The sequence below is a fragment of the Amblyomma mixtum genome, chromosome 10, assembly GCF_055824585.1.
Source record: "Amblyomma mixtum isolate Tamu chromosome 10, ASM5582458v1, whole genome shotgun sequence".
Taxonomy (NCBI): domain Eukaryota; kingdom Metazoa; phylum Arthropoda; class Arachnida; order Ixodida; family Ixodidae; genus Amblyomma; species Amblyomma mixtum.
In genome coordinates this window covers 5,820,222-5,825,684 of record NC_143021.1, presented here as the reverse complement: position 1 = coordinate 5,825,684, position 5,463 = coordinate 5,820,222, and the positions used below count along the sequence as shown (strand labels likewise).

General features: G+C 48.8%; 1 pseudogene; it reads right to left on the bottom strand.

Annotated features, from left to right (window-relative positions):
- Nucleotides 1–499: 499 nt before the first annotated feature.
- On the bottom strand, nucleotides 500–2,743 carry LOC149325042 (uncharacterized; annotated as a pseudogene).
- Nucleotides 2,744–5,463: the final 2,720 nt, after the last annotated feature.

Here is a 5,463-nt window from a genome sequence, read left to right as displayed (position 1 = left end):
GTTTGATGTAGATTAAAATTCAGCATTAAATCAATGAGTGCATCTGAGGCCGGATCAGTATGGTGCAAGGTATCCCAGTCAATATCCGGAAGGTTAAAATCGCCTATGATGATTAGTCTAGAGTTCCGTCCGTGCACCTGCGTATAATCGTGTACAGCACTCAAGGAATCATGTCCGGAAGAGGGGCTCCGATAAACAAATCTCACGATAATGCTGACGCCATCACATAGAATCTTGCAAAACACTGCCTCTGCCCTCGGGATGTCCGGCAGAGGGATAAAGGAAAAGTGGTTCTTTATCAATAATGCAACGCCACCACCCCGGGAAAGCCGATCTTTGCGCATCACTCAGATAGTTCGGAGGGAAGATTTCTTCACTGCCAATATCACTCGAGAGCCACGTTTCTGTGACAGCCACAATATCTGGATCTTGGTCAATGAGGACAATATCGAGTTGCTCTACTTATTCACTACACTTCTGGCATTTATGTTCAATAATTTTATTTTTTTATTGTGCTCTTCGACGTGTCATTCGGGGGCTGAGACTTTGTCGTTTTGGCTTTCTGGGGTAGTTGCTTTGTCGTTTTTTTTTCCCAAACGGCACTTTCACTGCGTTTTCACTGTCCGAGACAAATGCTTGACCATTAATGTACAATTTATTAAAGGAAAGGGACACTTTGTCGCCATTGTACCGGTTAGGCTTCGCGCTGTCCCACAACTTTTTCCGAATATCTCTAATTTTCCGCGTGAAATCTTCGCCAATGGACAGATCGGAATTTTTAAGCTTGAACCCTCGTTTCAGTATTGATTCTTTCTCTCTTTAGTCTAAAAGCTTCATAATAACAGGTCTACCGTATTTTCCGGTGTACAAGACGCACACTTGTATAAGACGCACCCGCCATATATGCAGGCTGTCATTGAAAAAATTGGCATATAAGACGCACCCGTCTGTAAGACGCACCCAAATTTACCCAGTTAGGCTAGTGAAGCTTAATTAAACATGCTTATGCGACCATCGCAAAATGCACCGCACGTGTGAGAAGTTCTTAAGTGATCGAAAAAGGCAACACTCACGCCATACCCGCCCACGTTTTAGCAAAAAAGAAAAAAAAGCGAAAGAACTCTCTTTATGTCCATAACAATTTATTTTTACATAAAACCTTCAAAGTCTTCATGTTTGGATGCGCTATCGAAAAGGCAACGCAGCTGAAGTATTCTCTTCGCACTACGTACTTGCAAAGGGTGACTAAAAAAAACGTCGGCTTCTCTTGGCTTGTCTTGACAATGGTGAGAAGCGCGACTGTCGGCATCTTTTGGCATTTCACATTACCTTTGCTCCGGGCCTCCGAAACGGCCGCGTGTTTAAGATCCCGGAAGTGGTCAACCCCGCCGTTTCATGATAAAGTTCACCTAAGAAAGTTGGGCACGGCGGTCCCCGTATTGAAGTATTAACCATGTTACAACCGCGTTATTGGTAGTAATATTTTTTCGGCGAAAAAAGCTTGAACATGAACCTGAGTAATTTCTGAACTCGCAAAAAAACGGAAAATTCGCACATAAGACGCACCCTTGTATAGGACGCACCAGCAAGATTTTTGAAAAAAACCGGCGTCTTATACACCGGAAAATACGCTAGTTTTGTTTTCAGCAGGCTGCCCCAAACTGTGGATACGCTCGATGGCCACTGCGTCGAGGTCCAGTTTATCCTGAACAATATCTTTATTTACCTTTTCTCTAAGTGTTTCCTTGGTCTCTTCCTCTCTCTCCGATAATCCATAGACAATTAAATTACATCTTCTGCTTCGGTTGTCCAAGTCGTCTATTCTTTCCTCTAACCTTTCTATGACTTCGCTCATCTGAGCGACCTCCTCCTGACAGGAAGTGACCTTTTTTTTTAGTCTAGCCAGAGCATCGAGTTTATTGTCTACGTCCGCCAGCCCCTTCTCCTTTATTTCTTTAAGCCGCCGCGGTGGCTCAGCGTTTATGGTGCTGGGCTGCTGACCCAAAAGACGCGGGTTCGATCCCGGACGCGGCGGCTAGAATTTCTTTGGAGGAGAAATTCTAGAGGCCCGTGTACTGTGCGATGTCAGTGCACGTTAAAGAACCCCAGGTGGTCGAAATTTCCGGAGCCCTCCACTACGGCGTCTCTCATAGCCTCAGTCGCTTTGGGACGTTAAACCCCATAAACCTAAACCTAAACCTTTATTTCTTTTATGTCTGAGGCAATTTCTTGAAGCTGCGTAAGTATCTGAGCTATGTCCGGTCCAGGATTGGCTTCGATATCACCCCCCAACAATAGCAGTTTGCGCAAGCTTACAGTAACATCAAACAACAGCCGCGGGCACGGCAGCACCAACAGGAATGGGTTGTTAGAGCGAATACAAACGCCGTAGCGCTTTCTCACCTGCACAAGAAACAAGAACGGATTGTCGGTGAACCGCATCCTGGTAGCGCTGCCGTGCCCAGTGGCCGCCGCGCGCGTGGGGTGGCAATATATAGCCCCAGTCTGGTGGTGTCGCCACTTGTCCCGGATGCATGTAGTGGTCTGCGCATGTGGTCGCTGATTGTAGAATCCATCGGTGATCCCATGTGGGCGCGTGTAGCTGGTCTGGTGGGCGTACGTCGGCAGTGTCTGATCCGTGAGTCATTCTTGAAGGCAGCTGCATGCTTCTGTCACCGGCATGATCTAGCAGGGCCAAGAAAAGCTGCACAAGAAACAAGAACGGATTGTCGGTGAACCGCATCCTGGTAGCGCTGCCGTGCCCAGTGGCCGCCGCGCGCTTGGGGTGGCAATATATAGCCCCAGTCTGGTGGTGTCGCCACTTGTCCCGGATGCATGTAGTGGTCTGCGCATGTGGTCGCTGATTGTAGAATCCATCGGTGATCCCATGTGGGCGCGTGTAGCTGGTCTGGTGGGCGTACGTCGGCAGTGTCTGATCCGTGAGTCATTCTTGAAGGCAGCTGCATGCTTCTGTCACCGGCATGATCTAGCAGGGCCAAGAAAAGCTGCACAAGAAACAAGAACGGATTGTCGGTGAACCGCATCCTGGTAGCGCTGCCGTGCCCAGTGGCCGCCGCGCGCGTGGGGTGGCAATATATAGCCCCAGTCTGGTGGTGTCGCCACTTGTCCCGGATGCATGTAGTGGTCTGCGCATGTGGTCGCTGATTGTAGAATCCATCGGTGATCCCATGTGGGCGCGTGTAGCTGGTCTGGTGGGCGTACGTCGGCAGTGTCTGATCCGTGAGTCATTCTTGAAGGCAGCTGCATGCTTCTGTCACCGGCATGATCTAGCAGGGCCAAGAAAAGCTGCACAAGAAACAAGAACGGATTGTCGGTGAACCGCATCCTGGTAGCGCTGCCGTGCCCAGTGGCCGCCGCGCGCGTGGGGTGGCAATATATAGCCCCAGTCTGGTGGTGTCGCCACTTGTCCCGGATGCATGTAGTGGTCTGCGCATGTGGTCGCTGATTGTAGAATCCATCGGTGATCCCATGTGGGCGCGTGTAGCTGGTCTGGTGGGCGTACGTCGGCAGTGTCTGATCCGTGAGTCATTCTTGAAGGCAGCTGCATGCTTCTGTCACCGGCATGATCTAGCAGGGCCAAGAAAAGCTGCACAAGAAACAAGAACGGATTGTCGGTGAACCGCATCCTGGTAGCGCTGCCGTGCCCAGTGGCCGCCGCGCGCGTGGGGTGGCAATATATAGCCCCAGTCTGGTGGTGTCGCCACTTGTCCCGGATGCATGTAGTGGTCTGCGCATGTGGTCGCTGATTGTAGAATCCATCGGTGATCCCATGTGGGCGCGTGTAGCTGGTCTGGTGGGCGTACGTCGGCAGTGTCTGATCCGTGAGTCATTCTTGAAGGCAGCTGCATGCTTCTGTCACCGGCATGATCTAGCAGGGCCAAGAAAAGCTGCACAAGAAACAAGAACGGATTGTCGGTGAACCGCATCCTGGTAGCGCTGCCGTGCCCAGTGGCCGCAGCGCGCGTGGGGTGGCAATATATAGCCCCAGTCTGGTGGTGTCGCCACTTGTCCCGGATGCATGTAGTGGTCTGCGCATGTGGTCGCTGATTGTAGAATCCATCGGTGATCCCATGTGGGCGCGTGTAGCTGGTCTGGTGGGCGTACGTCGGCAGTGTCTGATCCGTGAGTCATTCTTGAAGGCAGCTGCATGCTTCTGTCACCGGCATGATCTAGCAGGGCCAAGAAAAGCTGCACAAGAAACAAGAACGGATTGTCGGTGAACCGCATCCTGGTAGCGCTGCCGTGCCCAGTCCCGTGCGCAAAGTCAAATCCGTGCCCAAAGTCAAATCACATCTAAAAAATTTTGGAGAAGGTTTCATTATCAGATGGCAACTTCTCAGCATTCGCAATTTTTTCTGACAACGCCTGGCACAAAAAGAAGCATGGGGGAAAAGGAAGACGCATTTGGGAAACATTTCGCTGTAGTTTCATGCACGTCAGCCTATACGCAGTCCTTTTAAATACAAAAGCACAGCCGAAAAACAAAGGCTTCAAACAAGTGGAGGTTGTAATGAAAAGTGCAATAATTTAATCTGGTCCAATACCCGACCAGATACACTACGAAATGCTTGTCCATCTTTCCCAGCTTGCCGCAAAGACACTCTTAAACTATTTAACAAAATATTCATAGAAGGTAAGATACCTAAGTAGCGGAAAAGAGCCGTTATAGTACCATTGCTTAAACCCGGAAAGCCACAACTTCCCCTAGTAGCTATAGGCAAATAATCCTTACAAGCTGTGTCACCAAATCTTTGGAAAGTCTCCTAAATATAAGATTAACTTTTGTCCATGAATCCCGCGAATTTCTTTGCATCCATCAGTGCTGTTTTAAAAAGGCATGCTCAACAACAGACCATCTAGTTCGCCTCGAAAATACAATTGCAGACGCTTTCTTACACAACCAGCACTGTCTTTCCGTCTTTTTCGATATAGAGAAAGCATACGATACAACCTGGAGGTTTAGAAACCTCCGCGACTTAGGAAACTTAGGCATCCGCGATAGGGTCAACTGCTTGAATGACTTCCTTTCCAACTGTTCTTATCATATACGTCTAGGCTCAGCCCTCTCAAGGAACTTCATACAAAAAAAATGGAGTACCTGAGGGTTGTATATTAAGCACCGCACTTTTTATCATAAACGTGAATTCCGTACCTAAAGTGACCCCAAAGTCCATTATGTATTAAGTCTACAACGGCGATCTTCAAATAGCCTGCACTTCCTTAAACGTAGCAGCATGCGAGACGAGATGCAAATACAATTGACCATAAACAAGCTAGTAACGTGGGCAGACAGATGTGGGTTCCTGTATTCCACACAGAAAACAGTGGCTGCTCTGTTCTCGCTTAAAAGAGGCCTACCAGCGAACCCGACCTCACACCTAAACGAAAGCTAACTGCCTGTAATAAATGAACCTAAATTTCTAGGCGTTATATTTGACAAAA